The sequence below is a fragment of the Erithacus rubecula genome (assembly GCF_903797595.1).
Source record: "Erithacus rubecula genome assembly, chromosome: 8".
Taxonomy (NCBI): domain Eukaryota; kingdom Metazoa; phylum Chordata; class Aves; order Passeriformes; family Muscicapidae; genus Erithacus; species Erithacus rubecula.
In genome coordinates, this window is record NC_136659.1 from 5,954,812 (window position 1) to 5,972,970 (window position 18,159).

At 39.1% G+C, this 18,159-nt stretch overlaps 1 protein-coding gene across 1 annotated transcript in view; it reads left to right on the top strand.

Annotated features, from left to right (window-relative positions):
* Positions 1-18,159, top strand: part of ZNF804A (zinc finger protein 804A) — a 139,697-nt gene that overhangs the window by 48,159 nt on the left and 73,379 nt on the right. The window lies entirely within an intron of this gene.

Here is an 18,159-nt window from a genome sequence, read left to right on the forward strand (position 1 = left end):
TCCTCTGTTTGTCACAGCTCCAGTGTCACAGCAGGCACAGTGAGGTTCTCATGAGCCAGAGGAGTGCCTGGCTGATTCCATATGAAGTACAGACAGCTGGAGCTTTAGGGTCAGTTCCCTCCAGGAGAAAGGGCAAAGGTGCTCCACAGCCTCTCACATCCTGCTGCATCATGTGAGCAGGGACAGCTGGGGTTTGTGACACCTGAGACGTGACTGTGTGCCAAAATTCCTCCTGGCATGAGTCTTCTTGGTGAGAAGAGCAGAGGGGAGTCACATTTGTTACTTCTTAAAGAGTTTTGGGATAACAGAGGAAAGAAGTTGTGCCATGCTAGCAGGACTAAATAATGGTTGAATAATTGTGCCTGGAGAGCAAACCTGAGGCACCTGGGAGGCATTATTGATGGGAGATGGGTAGTGGTTTTTAACACTTGCAGCTGGGTGGTTGTGCTTCCCATTTGCTCTCAATCCCTGTGCAGAGTCAGCATTAGTTTCTCAGAACAGCAATAGAAACTGAAGCTGAATGACACACTGTAGGAAATTTTATTAAAGAGCTGGACACTTGGTATAATTCAGATGAAGAATTAGGAGCCTCACTACTGAGAAAGGTAAGATTGCTTTGTCCTTTGTGATTCAGAAATAGAAGTGAAATCAGAAAACCCCCAGTTCAGGGCTGTGCTGTGATTTGCCTGGTGGAGGTGCAGGTGCAAGTGAAATTATGGACAGAGCTGTGTAGCAGGGCTGAAAAGGGGATATTGCACAGACTGCAGAGCCCACCATGGCAGGAAGCAGCTGAATGCTCTAAAGGACTCAAGAATTGTTGAGAGAAGCTGCAGGGCAGTGCAGAAGTGCTGTAAGCCCTTGAGTGTGTTGTTTCTCAGGGAGCTATTCCAAGTGATCCAGTGCGGCCAAAGAGAGGCTGCTAACTGTGCACTTGACCTTGCAAACCCCAGAGTGAGCCAATTGCTAAGTGCCTGAGGAAGCAGAAGGGAAGGAGGTTGATGGAGGGATGGCTCCTCCAAGAGCCAGTGCACATCACATCCTCAATGATGAAGGTGCTGATGATCCATGCTGATGCTGCACTCTGAGCTAACTTCAGCCCACTCAACACATGAGGTGTGAGCTAATTTGAGGTGCCATTTTAATAATTATTCTTTAAAAACTGCTAATCCTGAATTCTGGTATGGTTTAAGTAAAGCCTCCGATGTCAGAATCTGCCCTGCAGATTTTGCATAGTCAGTAAAATTAATAAATTAATAAATTCAGATCCTGGAGGATGTGTTTGCAGTGCACTGTAGGAGGAGTTAGAGTTATGGTATGGTGTATATGGTTACCAATACTCAAAGTTCTGGGTGTTGTTCATAGTATAGTTCACAGTCTACCCAAAACATGGTTATGTATTCTGAATGGTTTTGGTAGTTTTACTTTGTTTTGAAAAGATACTGGCTGTGGCTGAATATATAAAGTTGCTGAATTGCACTGGCAGTCTTCTGATTAATTTAGTGTGAAATGAAAAATTTACTACTGGTATAATATTGTGCTCTATTGGTAACATTATTAACATTTTTAGAGTTGCTTGAAGACCTATATCCAAAGTTTTCATCCTCTTTAGAAAAAGGGCAGTTAATTCCTTTGTGCTCAGTGAAATAGGGACATCTGCAAATTACAGCTCTGGTACATAATTGCATGTTTTGAGAAGCACACTGAATGCAAGTAGAAATACAAACTATGTGTAGTGATAAATATATCATCCAAGTCCTGCAAAATAAGCAGCCTTTTGTTATTGCCTTCTTAATTGCAAATAGCATAATTGAACTATGTCTTCTGTTTAAGTTTTCAGTTCTCTTTATAGCTTGGAGTGAAATTTGAGGGCAGGAAAAAGCCCAGCATGGGGGTTCTCCTTTTGACCAGAAGCTGTTACTACCAAAGTGTTTCTGGCTTGTCTACACCCTTCAAAACCTAAATCACAAGTATTATTGCAACACTTGTGGCAGCTTTTAGGGATTGCAGTGTATTGTAACCCTGGGTGTTTTCTGTTTTAATTTCTACTGTGGAACAAATTTCAGTTTAGTGTTAACATAGGATGTTTGTATTGGCAGATTTATATCACTCCATAGTGCTAAAATACCTGTGGGAAATCCTCAAATTAAAATAAAATTAATTGTGAAATACTTGATAGCTGGAAGTGCAATCAAAAGTATTCAGATTTTAGTGCTTCTGTAATAGTGTCTGCATATACACAGCACACCTAAGGGTGCTGCACATTGAGTTTTGCAAGAACTGTGAGATTATGGGGGTGCATTTGTTTGTAAGGACTTGGCAATATTAAAAAGCATGCTTTGCTTTTCAACTCCTCTATTTTGAACTCAGAACACAAGGGGGTTGAAACTTGGCTTTCCTTGAATTATTTATGATGTGGAACTGCTAGACAGGGTGCTTTAAAAGTAAGAGATAAGCCAGAACAAAAATGGCTGTGTTGTCTCCTTGTCAGCACATCTGCATTTCTAAAGATTAGGCAGAACTGGATAACAGACTAAAGATTGTTTCATTCTTTGAGGATTCCTTCTCTTCATCTACATTGCATTTCTGGGGCTGGTATCCATGGCAGTTCACAAGGATGATTTAGGAGCCATGCTCGAAAAGTCTGAGAGTTCTTACTCTAACTTACTTAACAATATTACTTTGTGAGTTCATTTATTGATGTGAACTGTTGTCAGCAGTGTATTTCAAATTTCCCCCCTCCATTGCCCATAGAATTTTTAGTTCTGTGGATTTTGGTTCCATTTTTGTGACAAGTTTGAAATCCAAATGTGTCTGGGTTACACCTGAATGTTTTTACAGCTCAGAACAAAACAGATGGTGATTTAAATTCTTAATGATCTTTTAGTTTATAAAGTTTGATAAATTCACTCATAACAATATTTAGATTCTGAGCATTTTCAAAGTCAGGTGTACTAAATCTTGTCTGAGAAAGGGAAAGAATCACACAGGACAAATATTTCCTAATGGTGTTTGAATTTCAGGTACCTGAGGAGCTAAGAGCCATCAGTGTGAGCCAAATCCAAGGATTATGATTTGCTAAGTCATTATTTCCCCAAGACTGTCTTTTCTTAAAAAAAGATGTATTTGTCTTTTGCTTGGAAGTGTTATGAGCTTCTGTGCTGTCCTAACACATTTCTGAGACATTCCTTTTCCCAAGTCAATGATATTTTGGTTTGATCAATAGGTCTGCATTGTTGTGAAGTTATATTTATTCTCTATTTGAATTTTCATTAAGTACAGTACACATAAGTTGTTTCTCTCTTTCCATTTGTTCTCTCAGCCATGGGTTTATTCCTTCATCTCCCGTTTCTTGAGTTCCAAGCTCCCTTGGAAACTCATCTTATGATTTAGCAGCTCGAGGGAAATAAATAAACGTCAGGACTGACCTTGTTAACTTTGTTACTTAATATGAAACATACTTTAAAGAAAATTTGTGATTTCTACTTTAATTATTGCTTTTATGCTTTTAATATATATAAAATATGCAAGAGTTATTTTAAGCTACTGGCAGAGCTGTATTATGGTCTAAACTTGATCAGCAGATTTAATACTGAAATTCTTAGATGCAATAGAAGGAAGAATATTTCCAGAATGCAGCAGGTCATAGTACTTTGGCTTTTGTAATCCTTAGAATTTATGTTGGTGTGCATGGAATTTACTCCAGATGGATTGTATAGCTTGGGATATTTTTATATATTGTGAAATAAATTTTCTTGAGGAACTTCATTGCAAGCCCAGGAAACTTATTCAATTTTTATTCTTCCATCCAATCTAGGGAGACTGGGATTTGCCTTCTAACCAAAGAATTCAATACTGTACCGTTTTTCCTCTCACCTTTTCTGTATACATTTTTTTTCTCCTCTGTTTTCATGGTCTGTCACAGTCTGTCACACTCTCTTAACATCCACACATCACAGGTTGTAGATCACAACTGAATTTTTTCCTTGGAGAAGCTGATGGACGACATTTTGATTGCAAGTACTCTTAGTTAAAAATAGATGGATTCATCCTGGAATTTCCAGCTATGGCACTGCAAAAGGGAAAAACAACCAACCAACAAAAAAAAGTCCCAGATGGTTTGTTTTGGAAGCTGATCAGTGCTGAAAGTCTTGAGGTCTTGGCTGTGAGGACAAGCTTGGTGACCACCAGTTCCCAAGTTTTTCCCTTTGGCAAGTCCTAAGGATTTCCCCATTGCCTCTGTCTAGACCTTATGTTAGAGCACACCCAGTGCTCTGCTCACTGTAGTCTGGAGAAAGCAAGAACAGCCCTTATGTACTCAAACAGAGCAGAGTAAAGGTTTAGGAAATAAATCATCCTGAACCTCTGGGGAGTGACACAGCTTGCAGAGATCTCAGAGTTCTCTGGAGTCAGCTGACCTGAGCATTGCTTGCTCAGCTGCTAAGCAAAGATGCTTTAGGAATTGCACAGTTTGGCAAAGGCAAGAGAACAAAGAAGATGGGATTTGTGCAGATCACTGTGGTGGGCCAATCTAAATGCATAGGTGTGATACTTAGCATGGCTTGGTGACATTTGCCTTTTCTATTAAATTATTCAAGTGACACTGCTTGTACAGGTTACCAAGCCATTAACCTGCCCAGTTGTTGAAAGCAAGTCGGTTTTTGTTAAAGTGTACTGAGCTATAAAATATTTTGTAGACATAATTGATTAATCTAAATATTTAGTTGGCTGTATTTTGGTATGTTTTGACAGTTAAACTTTGTATGTATTTTTTTTTAGTACTGTGCTATAAAAGTAATCTCACTTTTGTGAATATGCACTTCATTGATTTCCAAGTCATGCAGATTTTCTTGGCTTCTGAAAACGAAGCATTTTTCTTTATTGCATTTTCATTGATTCTTTTAATGTCTTCATAGTTGCTTTTTTTTTTTTTTTTTCTAATACATCACATAATAAAAAGCACTTCCAACTTTAAAAGTAGCTCTGTGTTTTCCAAGTCCCGAGTCACAGTTCAGTCACCCAGGACCCCTGAATACCACTGTAGCTTTTTACCTGCTGCCCCAGCAGCAACAAACCACTCCATTTATCTGAGAGCCTCTCCTCCTTAGCTCTTGCTGTTTCACTGATAGGACTCTTGGGGAGGCATCCTGCAGCATTTGGGGGATCCTTTCCTGGTGCTGTAGGGTTAAAACTTCACGGATTTTTGTCTTGGGATCAGTGAATTCTGAGTAGAAAGTTTGGGAGACTTTTTCTTTGCAGCAAAAAATTATTTTTAGCCAGGTTTTGCATATCTATTTGTGCATCTAAATTCAGGTTGAGGCTTTTTCCCTGTTAACCTATAATTTGCCTAAAATAATCCCTAATGCTGTCCAATGTGCAGTTTTATTTAGGACTAATTAAAACATGATTAGAAGCTGATAGCTACACTGAGAAAATGTGCATTTGTCACTTGTGGATTCAACAGAATTGTGAATCCATGTTTTTTGCCACTTAGTATTAATATTACTCCACAGACAATTTAGATATTGTGAAGCCATTCAAAACTGCTGTACTAGACTGACTTATTAAAAACATGTTATCTAATTCAACAGCTCATTGCTTTAAGCAAACCAGCTGGTGTGGCACAGAGCTAAAAAAGCAACCCAAACCAATGAAAGATTAATTTGTTGGACAGAGTTGGTTGTTTTATTACAAGAGATCTTTGGCAGGAAGGAAGGTAGAGCTTTTATTTTCTGTTAATCAGAATAGTAATAAGTTTATTGCAGCTGTTTTTACACTGCTTTGGTGAGTATATGCAGAAGATCTCTGGCTTCTGGAGAGCTTACAAGGGTCTTGGAAAACAGAGGTTGATTTGGGCTTTAATACATTCAGCCTGTGCTTCCCCAGCTGTTGCACCATTCTTGGAGGATGGAGAATAACCATAGCCCTGTCCTTAGGAGCTGTTCTGGTAGTGATGGAATTTCCCAACCTGGTGCTAATGTGGTAAAGAGGGATTTGCTTGGGACTAGAGCTGCATGTAACCAGAGTAATCCTTGCAGAATGAATCAGAATTTAACAGGAATGTGCCCAGTAAATGAAGAAGATTGTGCAGGTGCTGAAGTCTATAAAGCAGTATCAAAATACTGGAGAAGATGGGATAGTTATTGGGATTATGCTGGTTGCTTTGAGGTTATTGGAGTCTGCACTAAGGATGAATTTGTGGGCAAATTTCTTCCCCTTGTCCTCCACCACATGCCATGTGCAAGGTCCCACTCCAGCTGTCTGGCAGCCCCTTCAGGCACTGGGAGGCTGCAGTGTAGGGTCACCCTGGAGCCTTCACTCCTCCAGGCTGAACAGTGCTGTCTTTCTCAGCCTTTCCTTAGAGCAGAGGTGCTCCACCCCTCTAAACACCTGTGTGCCCTCCTCTGGACTGGCTCCAGCAGCTCCATGTCCTTCCTGGGATCCCAGAGCTGGAAGCAGCAGTGCAGGTGGGGTCTCAGCAGAGCAGAGGGGCAGAATCAGCTCCCTCAACCTGCTGGTCACTCTTGGTGCAGCCCAGGACACATTACTGGCTCAGTTCCTGTGGCCTCTTTAAATTTCTCTGGGCAAAAAGGCTGTGAAGGAGTAGGTCTCATTTATGGAAAACAGTGGTGGCTAGTATAGAATCTACAATGTTTTGTAAAACTATGCATGTAGTTGTGAACAGCTCAGATTTTAGGAGGAACCCATCCCCATAGCTCAGCAAGACTTAGCATGATGTCAGTGTAAGAGTGGCAGGTTGTTAATCCTGAGCAATGACAGAAACATATGTGCATTCACAATGGGCATTTTTAGCAAACTAAATCCATTTATCCACTGAGCCCTCTGGGAAGTGTATCTGTGACCTGAGGACTGTGCTCTCCACACACTTCACTTTTATGATGTGGGTTTTTTTGGGGGTTTTCACTTGGCTGGTTTGTTTTGAATGTCTTCTTTTCTTCCAGAAATAACTAACTTCTCCCACGTCTGCTTCTTTTGGAAGTATTTTTCTTGAAGTTTTCTGTATCATTAGTAATAAGTTTCTGGTTTCATTTCCCTAAATTTAGTCTCTTGAATGGCAGATATTTGTTAAAGCTAATAATTGTCTGAATGCAAATAGGAAAATAAGAAAATACTCATTTTAGCAAAACATATTTACATCTGTGGGCAGTACCTCTCATTAATTAGAGTATTTTGAAGGTAGTTTTCATTATGTTCTCCCTAAAAAGGTAGCTGTGTACATACATAGCTTCATGTTATGGTAAGGGCCTTGACTGCCAGTATTGAATGGCTGCTGCTCTTCCTTTGTCATCCTTTACAACTTTCTCATGGGCTGTGTGAGTTGAACACTTAGAAGTTGCTTTTACAGAATGGATAACCTGTTGTCATGAAAAGTCTGATGTAAAACTATTAAGTAGATGTGGATGTTGTCCATGAAAATAACAATTAGACTGGAATTTTGCCAGCATCCCTCTCATTGTGTCCAAACGAAAACTTTAGATGGAAGAAACATACATAAGCAAAAAACCATTTTACTATGTTCTTCAAAAGGCTAATAGTGCTTTAGTGGGCTTTCTCATAGTGCTTTTCTAGAAGGAGAAAGGAAATTATTTCTCTCTGGAGCTGTTTAGCTCTGTGGTTTTTGATGGGAAATAGGAGAGGTTAAAATACCATTCTTGTCTGGAATCTGCACAGACATCTGGGTTTGTGCATGCTCGTGTCCCTTCCAATTGTTTCTGTCTGCCTCTGAAAATACTGCCATGTACTCTATTTGTCTTGCAGAAATGAAATTTCCTCTAATGTCCAACATCATGAAAAATTTGATTAAATATCTTAGGATGGATTTGTCTTTCAAATGTTTGCTATCATTTTCGATTGTAATGACTTGTAACATCAGGCAGAAACATCACCTTCATTGTTTGTCTCTCTTTTTCCCCTCCTTTCCACTTCCATGTCTCTCCCCTCTATTCTGCTTCCATTTCTATTGTGGTATGACAAACATATCCATGCTCATTATTGGAGCTCTGATATCAGCAAGTGAGTATAAATTTCCCTTTGGCTGATTTGGGCTGATTAACTTAGTCATAAAGGAAGAAGGCCAAATTGGCCTCTACATTTCCTGCATGTCTGATAGGAGTGCAGTCATTATAGCATCATAATTATACTGCAGAAGAATATATTTTTGTATTTTCTGCATGAAGCTGCATTGACAGAACCAGGACTGTGCTCTTTTTGTCTTTTTTTATGCCCATATCACTCACAGTTCTCAAAAACAGCAACAAAAAAGGAAAAGAAATCACAAGACTGTCTTGATCAGTGCTACTGACTGCAGAGATGCATGCAATTTGAAAAAAAAAAAAAAAAAAAAAAAAAAGGTCAGTATTATGAATAAAATTAACCAGGGGATAACTTTTCTTGGCATCAGAAAAGTGGCCTAGGGCTTCAAGATTCTGCAGTGTTAAAATTCCCTCTGTAAATCCACTCTGCTGCTTACTGCCCTCCTGCTTCTCAGGTACCCACATGAGCTCCACTCCTGACTTTTTCTCAGGGCAACTTTTGAGTGCTGAGCTGTAATAGATGTGTTGTGCATCTTTCACTGAACTCTGATTGCTGTGCTTCCTCTCCCAGTGGGATCATGTCTGAAATGCTTGGGAGTATCAGCTGGTGTTCTGAATTTCCTTGCAGGCTTATACCTTGGGCTATGCTGTTGTCTACAGATGTTAGCCCTTGGACATGTTAGATTAAAAGCATCAAGTGAAGAGCCTGAGGAGCTCAGGATTCAGTGCTGATCATTCAGGAATCAGCTGGGTGGTGAGGATGGCTGTGTTACTGCAGTTGCAGGTTCCTGAGGCTGATAAAGTTCACACACTGGGTTTTCCTAGGGCATTCATAGGTTTGGAAAACCTTCCTAATGGATTAGATTTGGAAGCTAGACTTGGTGAATCTGGGATGTTAACAAGTGTCCCAATTTTATATTTAACTCATGCTCTTGCTTGGGTTGATGTAGAGGTTCACAGAATTGTGGAATGGTTTGGATTGGGAGGGACCTCAAAGATCATCTTTTCCCACCCCCTGCTGTGGGCAGGGACACCTTCCACTATCCCAGGCTGCTCCAAGCTCTGTCCAGCTGATCTTGGACACTTCCAGGGATCCAGGGGCAGCTACAGCTTCTCTGGGCACCCTGTGCCAGGGCCTGCCCACTCTGATAGGGAAGAATTTCTCCTTCACACCCAATCTAAATCTACTATCTTTCAGTTTGAAGCCGTTCCATTTTGTCCTGCCACTACTTGCCCTTGTAAAAGGTCCCACTCCAGCCTTCTTGTAGGTCATCTATAAATTTTGGAAGACTCATGTTTAGTTATTTTTATTTGTCATTCCTGTATTCTAGTGCATAAAGGAAACTTATAAGGCTTTTGCCACTTTCCACATCCCACAAAACCCTGTCATCCTCCTGAAACTGAGAACTGCATCAGCCAAATTTAATGGGTGTTACTTTTCAAATATCTGCTGGCATGTATTTGCAAACCTGTGTGTCTACAGATTTACTCTCTCACACTGACATTGATGTTTCTTCTCCATAAATGTGTCTACATTTGTATGTAGTGTGACAGCACAGGCATGAATGTGTGTGCGTCTGCTTAAAAACACATGTGCATCCCTGTCTCTGAAATAAAATAAAAAGTCAGGATTCCCCTTTAAAAAAATAAGGTTCTTCTGAAAGCTGTGTAATTTACCGAAAGATACAGAAGCTCAGATGCTAATTGCCTCAAAAAGTTAACAGTGTACATTTGTGGACCCTCTATTTTTGGGCCTTTTGAAATTACTGCAGTATAAGAAATGAACAGTGTTTTTTAGAAGCTTATGTGTGTTAAAAGCATTCTGTAAAGTTGCATTAAGTAGATTATTATGCTTTTAAAATACTATTTTTGCCCTTTTAAAAAATTTTATTTCATCCCTTGACTTCAAGAAGCCTTTCTTCATACTCAGCAGTTGGTAACATTTAATTTTCTGTCATTTAATGTCTTTAGAGATGTGTTGACATTTCTGCTTTTCAGGATAGCATTTTTACTTCCTGTCATCAGCCTGTGTCTTACAAAGCACCATATTAACCTTTCTAGCACATTTGGGTGTTACACAAAAGACACTTCTTTATGGAATGTGATGCTACTCATTAAATAAGTAGTGCATATTACTTGGAAATATTGTCTGAACACTAAAATTCAATCAAGACAACCACGGGTGTATATATTAATAGTTTCAGGGTACAGAACATAATTTAAACAAAGTTTGGTTTGCCCTCAGGAAAAACCACAAAAAACAGTCTCTGAACTAAATAGATGTGTTTGCTGCCCTTGACTTCTCACAGTTTTATAAAGATTTTGGTGTTGGGTTGAAAGAGCCAGCAAACACCTAAAGGAAGTGATGGGAGAGAAGAGAAGAGTTCACATGCAAGACTTCTCACCAAACACTTAATCATGACAGATGGCTCTGATGTGTGAGTCAGAAATAGCAAGGGAATAAGTTTAACTGAGGGTAAAACTTGTCCTAAAATGTCACTAGCTGTGTGTTGGACTTGGTAACCACAGAACATTCATTTGTCATAGGGCTTTGTGTGCTTTTACAGCTATTTAAAAGCACCAGAAATTGCCAAAGTGTATTCAATTCCTGCTTATTCCATACACATTACACACTGTGAGTACAGGCTCCACTATGAGGAATAATTCCAGCTTTATGGGAGTGTGTGCTGAAGTGATGGAATATCTGCACAGAGCTTTAAAGGCTGATGTGTTTAAGTGTTGAAATCCTGGGTCAGGTCCCCAAAGCAGCAGCAGTGCAGCAGCTCTGAGCTGCTTTCAGCTGCAGGTTCTTCCAGCAGAGGTGATGAGTTCAGATGCTGAGGCACTGGGAGCAAGCTCCACTGCTCCAGGTTTCAGAGCAGATTTGGCTGACAGCAGGTCAGATGGAAATTGCTGATGGAAATTCAGAGGAGGCTTAACCTGTTGTTGTCTTTCACTCTTTATATGAGGTCTTTTAGAGTTCCTGCATTTTTAATTTGTGGCAGCCAGCTGAGAATGCTAATGACACTATCTGATGGTGATCAGTGACTCTTTCACATGTCTTCTAGTCATAACCTTAAAGTGATTCATAAACTCCAAACACTACACTGGCTTTTAGTTCACCATGCAGTTAATGGTCTAAAACATCTGAAGAATAAAAATCCAGCAATCAGCCTTTATTCCTATAATTATATGACAAAAACAAAATTAGTGACATGGGAGACAGAGACTAGAGGAGGCACAGTGTTTGTTAGGGTAGAAAAATAATCAGCAGGATTTATTCTAAACTGGAAGCATAGCTGAGAAATGTGTGGGAAACAATATGCAAAATAGATTAATAAGGGATAAATGGGACTTTTTTTAATGGATGTTCACAGGTTTTGACAACTGATCTCTGAACTTCATTCAGAAATCTGAACTCTGGTTCTTTATTTATGTCATACTGAGATGGGGTCAGTCTTAAGGTGAATCCAGGCTGGATGGAGCTCTAAGCAGCCTGGTCTGCTAAGAGCTGTCCCTGCCCGTGGCAGAGGGGTTGGAACTGGATGATCTTTAAGATCCCTTCCAACCCAAACCATTCTGTGATTTTATGATAATCAAATTCTTACATTGAAACTACAACTTTACATTTTAATTTCTGCTTAGCAAGCAGACCTAGAACTGTCTGTCCAAATTCCAGTGGCTATGGTCAGGAAAAAGCCTGACATAATGCACAGCATTTATGTTTATTGACATAAAATCCTATCCTTCTTTGGTTTCAGTCCAAGAAAGCAACTTTGAAAGTTTGCACCCCAAATTTCTGTTTCTAATCCGTGAAGGTCACAGACCTCTGATTCTACTTTTGTCCTGTTTCTTGTTGCTGTTCTGTGGCTCAGAGGCATTTGCTGGTCCTGTTTTCTGTGGGATATAATCTATATGTCTGAAGACATATCCACAATCACAATCTGCAGCTGAGGAGGGATTTTGCCAGGATGTCACAAATGTTGAGAAAGCAGATCACTGAGAAACTGAGTATAAAAACTCCTCTATGGCACACAGAAATGGGCTCTGGATTTTGTAATAAGAGGTGTGACTGCAGGCTGCACACTAAGCTTTATTTTCAGGTCCCAGGTGGTCCTGAAAGCAAATGTCAGAGCCTTATTAAATGAGTTAACATTATTGTTAGGCAGAAAAAGTCAAGTGGATTTTTTTTGTTTGTTAGGGGTGTTTTAAAGAATATTTTTTCCCCGTGTGATTTTTGCTTCCCACTCTGGACAGCTCAGGTTCCTTGTGAAAATTTTGCCCTCATTCTGTCTCAGTCTTTGTCCTGGTTGCAAGGGGAAGAGGCAGTAAGAGGTGTGATGGTTTTGGTGTGATGCAGTTTGAGAGAACCTCCCTTGGAGAATGCTGAGTGACCCAACTGTGGATCCTCCTCATCACACACTTTGTGCTGCTGTGTTTGAATCTAAACCTGGGATCTGGGGAGCAGAAGCTTTGATCTGAGCTCACTTTATCCTTAGAAAATAAGGAGCAGTACCAAGACAATTACAAATAATCTCTGGATATCAGTCATGTTGGGGTGGCTCTCAATGAGATGATAAATCCCTCCCCACGTCCTGGGGGACACCCTCAAATGCTGTAAATCTTTCTGCTGAGCGTGGAGCATGTGTCTGGCAGCAGGAAAATGGGGGGGTTGTTTGGTTTTTAGGAAAGTAGTAAGGAGAATGAGAGAGCTTGGTGATTTTGTTGCAATGAATTAGTAACAAAAAAACCTTAATTTTTCAAGAAACATATAAATATCAGTGGCTGCACAAAGAAATGGTGGTTGAGAAAAGCCAGTGAGTGAAAGCACTGTAATACAATATTGCAGCCTGGGAACAGTAATTTTGCAGTAAAATACTGGGGTGGTTTTTTTGTTGTTGGGTTTTTTTTTTGTATATCCATGCTGTCACTGTATTGATGAATTGCTGCCCTCTCAGAATTCCTGATTGAGACAGTGTCAGTGTTGGACACAGGACATTTGTAAGCAGAGAGAAAAGATGAAATGTAATAATCCATATTCATGGCCATGAATATTCATGGCATTGAATTTTGTCATTTGTAAGATGGAAGTATCTCAAATATAACTGTAGCCCAGCTTTCATGGCTGAGTGATGGATTTGATAGATTTCAATGCCTTGTACTGCATGTGGTTGACAGGTTGGGTCCTTTTTGATTCATCAGTAAATACTGAGAAATTAAAAATTGAAAATTTGCTATTTTGCTCCTAGAACATCAAATCACATTGAGGTTTCACACACTAGATAAAGCCACTTTATGACAGGGAACCAGCAGTCTGATTGCTGCTTTTAAACATCTGGGATACCTAGTGCTCCTTGCTGTTGCAAATCCCTGATTTTTAGCTGAAAAGGGGGTTTCATGGCTCTTTTTGTCTACCTTTCCATGACTAAAAGCTTGCATTTTTTCATTTGTGTGTATAAGCACATAGCACTTAAGAACAATGAAGCACTTCCTTCAGATGTGAAGTATAAAAACACACGGAAAATTGGAAAATGTGATTGCATTTCAAATGCTAAAAGCAGTGAAAATGGATATCCTCATATTCATTCAATCTGAAGTCATTCCAAATTTTCAAATCATGCTAATTAAAAAACTATTGATATTGAACTTCAGTTATAAAAATAAATATTTTATATTTATTAAAAGATGAAAAATTCTCAATTTTTGATGAAATTTATAATAAGCATTGTCTTCACTTTATCTTGAAGTTGCGTAAAAGGATTGTGGAGAAGTTTTTTTGTTTTTTTCCTTTTTATTTTTCTCTCTCCCTTTTAGATTTGTTGTTTCTTTTATCCCTTAGCAGCTTCATGGGGCTTTTTTTGTTTTCTTGTGAATATTAGCACCTAAGTGAAACTTAACTTACTGTAAGACAAATCCAAGATTCTTAATAATTAATTTACTTCTGGTTCAGATGCAAATTTAACCCAACATATTGTAAAACATTTTGATCCTTACAAAATTTGTTTGAGGAACACTTAATATTTTTGGTTTATGAATGCTGTAAGTCAGAAGGAAAGAAGCAAATCTTGTAAAAGATGATGCAGGTATTTTGCATTTATTTTCTTGCATGATTTTAACCTATGGTCTAAAGGAGTTTCATGTTTCTGGAGGCATTTGTCTCCTGGCAGAGGTGTTGGTGGGTTGCAGGATGTGCTAAACAAGAGCAGAACAGCTGAGGAGGAATTGAAGTGCACAGAGTTTAGACCTGATAAAGGGTGGAATAGAGCTATTTTAAAGTCAATCTTCCTTTGTATTTGTCTTTAACAAGCATTGTATATCTGTGTTTAATTAGGTGAGTTAATGACTTAGACCTCCTGGTATTTAGGGTATAGAGATAATAGTTTATAACCATTAATTTCCTCACTCCTCCCTAGTGCCAAACAATTAATCTTTGAAGGCAGCCTGTTTATCAAATTTGGGGATAGGAACTTGGAATACAAGCCTCAAAATCTGAGCCCTGAAAATTTATTTATTTATTTAATCTGAGAGGAGTGATTTTCAGGGAGAAAGCATAAAAAGTGCCACATCATTTGGATGAGGACCAGGCTTTTGTATCTTCTATACCAAGTGGAAATTATATGAGGAATTTGTAGCTTTTAAAATTTGTAATTCACTAAGAAAATTATTAAGTGCCCTGAACTCCCCACTCAGAATTAGTTAAATAAAATGATGCTAAGAGATGTCCTGTCATTTTCCACATTCAGAAATTGAATAATATATTATACTTTTATGTGCCAGAGTCTTTTAATATAAGAAATATAAGACAGTCATGAAAATATATTGAAAGACTGAAAACAGTATTTCAATCAAAGACTATGAAATATTAATTTGCTTTTTTTGTCAGTAACAGAATCCTCTGGTAATAGTTTGATCCTTCCCTTGGATTTTTCTCAGTATCAGGCTATAAATTGGTGTTGCATCTTATTGTCTCTTCCCACAGTTAAATATTACATGTTCTAAACAGGTTACTTTTTAAAAATCACTTCTTGATCACTTTCCCTAAACAAAATCTGCATCCCCCTGAATTAACTTGATGTCTTAGAATGTGCTGAGCTGGAAGGGAGATGCATAGATGATGAGAGTCCAGCCCTGGTGACACCCCAGCAATCCCACCCTGTGCCTGAGAGCTTTTTCCAAATTCTTCTTAACTCTGTCAGGCTGGGGCTGGGACTACTTTTACCACCTTACTTTATTTGGAGTTGAATTAGGTTTATTTTTTGCTTTTATGTAGCATATTTGACCTGAAAAGCCTGGCTTTGGTGTTTGGAAAAATGTTGGGAAAAATGCTTTGTTTTCAAAGATTTGGGGATTTTTGTTTTTTCTCTGTTTTGAGCTAAGTAGATCCTCAGAATAATCTTGTGTCTCACCTCCCAACAACAACAGAATAATGTTTTCTGGGACCTCTGCTGGGTAGTACCCTCCCTGCAGTGCTGAAGTGCAAGGTCTGCACATCCTGGAGCTCAGCTGCCAAGCAGAGTTATGTGTCTTCAACTGCAAAAATTGAAGCTGAAATAAAGAATTAGATTGTCCCAGGCAAGAGTGCAATCAGTGGTGAGAAACTGGGACTGTAACTTCCTTAACACAGCTCTGGTGATGTATGTTGGGAGGGAGGTGGATTTCAGGGAACATGCTGACATGCAGGACTGGTTCCAGCAGCAGGTGTGGGCTGATCCTCACTTTACAGTTCCCAGCTTCTCTGAGTTGCTCTGTCCCACCACATGTCTGTCTTCTCCCTCCCAAGAACTATCATGAACCTCTCTGTGACCATCTCTTGTAATGCCATAAAATTAATGATGCTGAAAAAGTCTTCTATAAAAGGATTTCTTGATGATTCCTGCAGTTTAATACATACTATACTTGTTTTTAAGATGCTCAGACTCTTCAATATCAAAAATAGGCTTAAAGGAAAAAGGTATCAAGGGAGATAGGACAACCTGTCAGCAGCCTCTGGCTTAACATATCTGGTGGGAAGTTCTAATTTACCATCAAAGTGGCAGAGACTCACTTGGTATGAAGTGCCAAGGAGACAGATGGCAATGTTGAAATATTCTCTGTTGTGCCTATCATCAGGTCTAGTAAAAAGAGAACTCAGGAGCAACAACATGTTGTAGTAGAGTAAATAATACTTGCTACCACTTTTTTACAGGGCGTGAGGGTGTTTGTTGGAAGCTGCTGATGTAAAGCTGAGCTGGATTCTTTAATATGAATGGAGAAGAAATATTAGGGAGACAGACAGGTTTATATTAACGTCTTACTACCTTGCAGCAGACAAAATTTCATTCCTGTAGAAAAATATTAACTTTAATGTTCCAGTTCAGTGGAAACAAGAAGGGAAGTGTAAGAGTGGTAGTGGGGATAATTCTGCTTTGGCATTGGGTGCCTGCCTCTCTGGCTTTGCTTTTTGTCCCAGATTCACATCTGATGCTCTGTTTGTACTGTTGTATTGGGCTTTAAAGGTGGCTCTGGTTTATCACAAGAGGCTCTATAAAAGTAACATGGACATGTGTAAATGTTAGCTGGTCCATCACCCTCATCTCAGTGGGGAGATGAGGCTTTGCTTGAGAATAAATATTTGCCTAAGTTATTCCCTTGGAACAGGGGTCTAAAAACCAGGATGGAGTTCAGTGCTGTCCCTTCTGGCTTGTTCCATGGATCTGGGCATGTCCCTTTGAACCTCTCTTAGTGTGTGGAACAGTGATGCAATGGCACCAGGAATAACAGCATCAACTGCAGTCATTTTTTCACTGCCCTAATGCACTTGGGTATTTGTAAGTGGCATCAAGTTCCTAAAAGCTGCTATTTGGAGAACATTGACACTCTTCTACTTCCCCTAGATCTTTTTCTAGCTGCTCTGTAGCAGCTTTCTGTTCTGAGACATAAAGGTTGATTTCTAAACCAGAAGGAAGCAGACAAGTAGGAATTAACTTGTAGTTTATGTAAGTATTGCTTATTTCTTTCTTATTATTGCAAGTTGTCTTTAAAAAAGTACTCTCTTTGTAGGACTAGCTTCTCTCTGGACAGACTAAAAAATAAGAATATAAGGTACTTGTAATGATATAATGAGCTTTAAAGGGCAGAAATTTTATATAGAGTAATCATATATATTAGTGTTGGTGTCTCTGATGGCAAGCTGATATGGAGTCTGCATTTCTTTGTCTGGATTCCAATAAGGGCACAGATTCCAGCTGGACTTTGGAAACCTGAAGGAAAAGGCCATGTTAGACCCAAAGACTGCCTTTTCCTTTCTGTCCTACTTTCCTCCTGTGCAAAGATACAGAGAGCTACCACTATGTAATTTTGTGGATTACTATATTCCAAGTATATTCTTAACATAACATATTGCATGACCTACTTTCCCTTCTTCCACAAAAGTATTTTTGTCTATAGGTTTGGTCTGTTACACACATTCCAATAAAAATTTAATCTTGTCTTAGGCTGGGTTTTGGGAGAGAGCAGAAAACAGTTCTATGAATTTATGCTTGACCCTTAGGAGAGTTCTTTGGTTACATTTCCAGCTTCAGCAGACTTTAGGGCTTGGTATCTAAATACTGTAGAGAATCTGACCTGTTACACACTGTGCAAATTAATTTTAATCATTCCTTATGGCTTCTTTTAGAGTTACTTAAGATCCACAGGTTGTCTTGTAGGCAGTAACAGGAGAAAAGCTGCCCTTCCCTGTAAATGTGAAATGTAAAATGCTCTCTGAAAATGAAATAATAGTTTATGGTGTTCCTGGAAAAACACATGCCAGGAGCACACGCCCTCAATATTTCTATATTCCCAGTCAGAAGGGATTGCACTGGACAGATAAAAATGGGAGGCATATAGGATGGGTTAGGTTGCTTGAAATTAAAGACTGGAAGGGGAAAACATAAGTAAATAAGACAGACTTAAATTATACTCGAATAGCAAAGATTTGTTTTTTTAGTCCTTTAAGACAAGCAGATGTATTAGTAATTCCTATCCCAAGGACATGTATTCCTTGTTAATGATACAAGGTAGATGAAGTGCAGCTAAATGCTTCCCTATTTAGTTTAGTATGTTTTCTATAACCAGACAAGTAGGACAG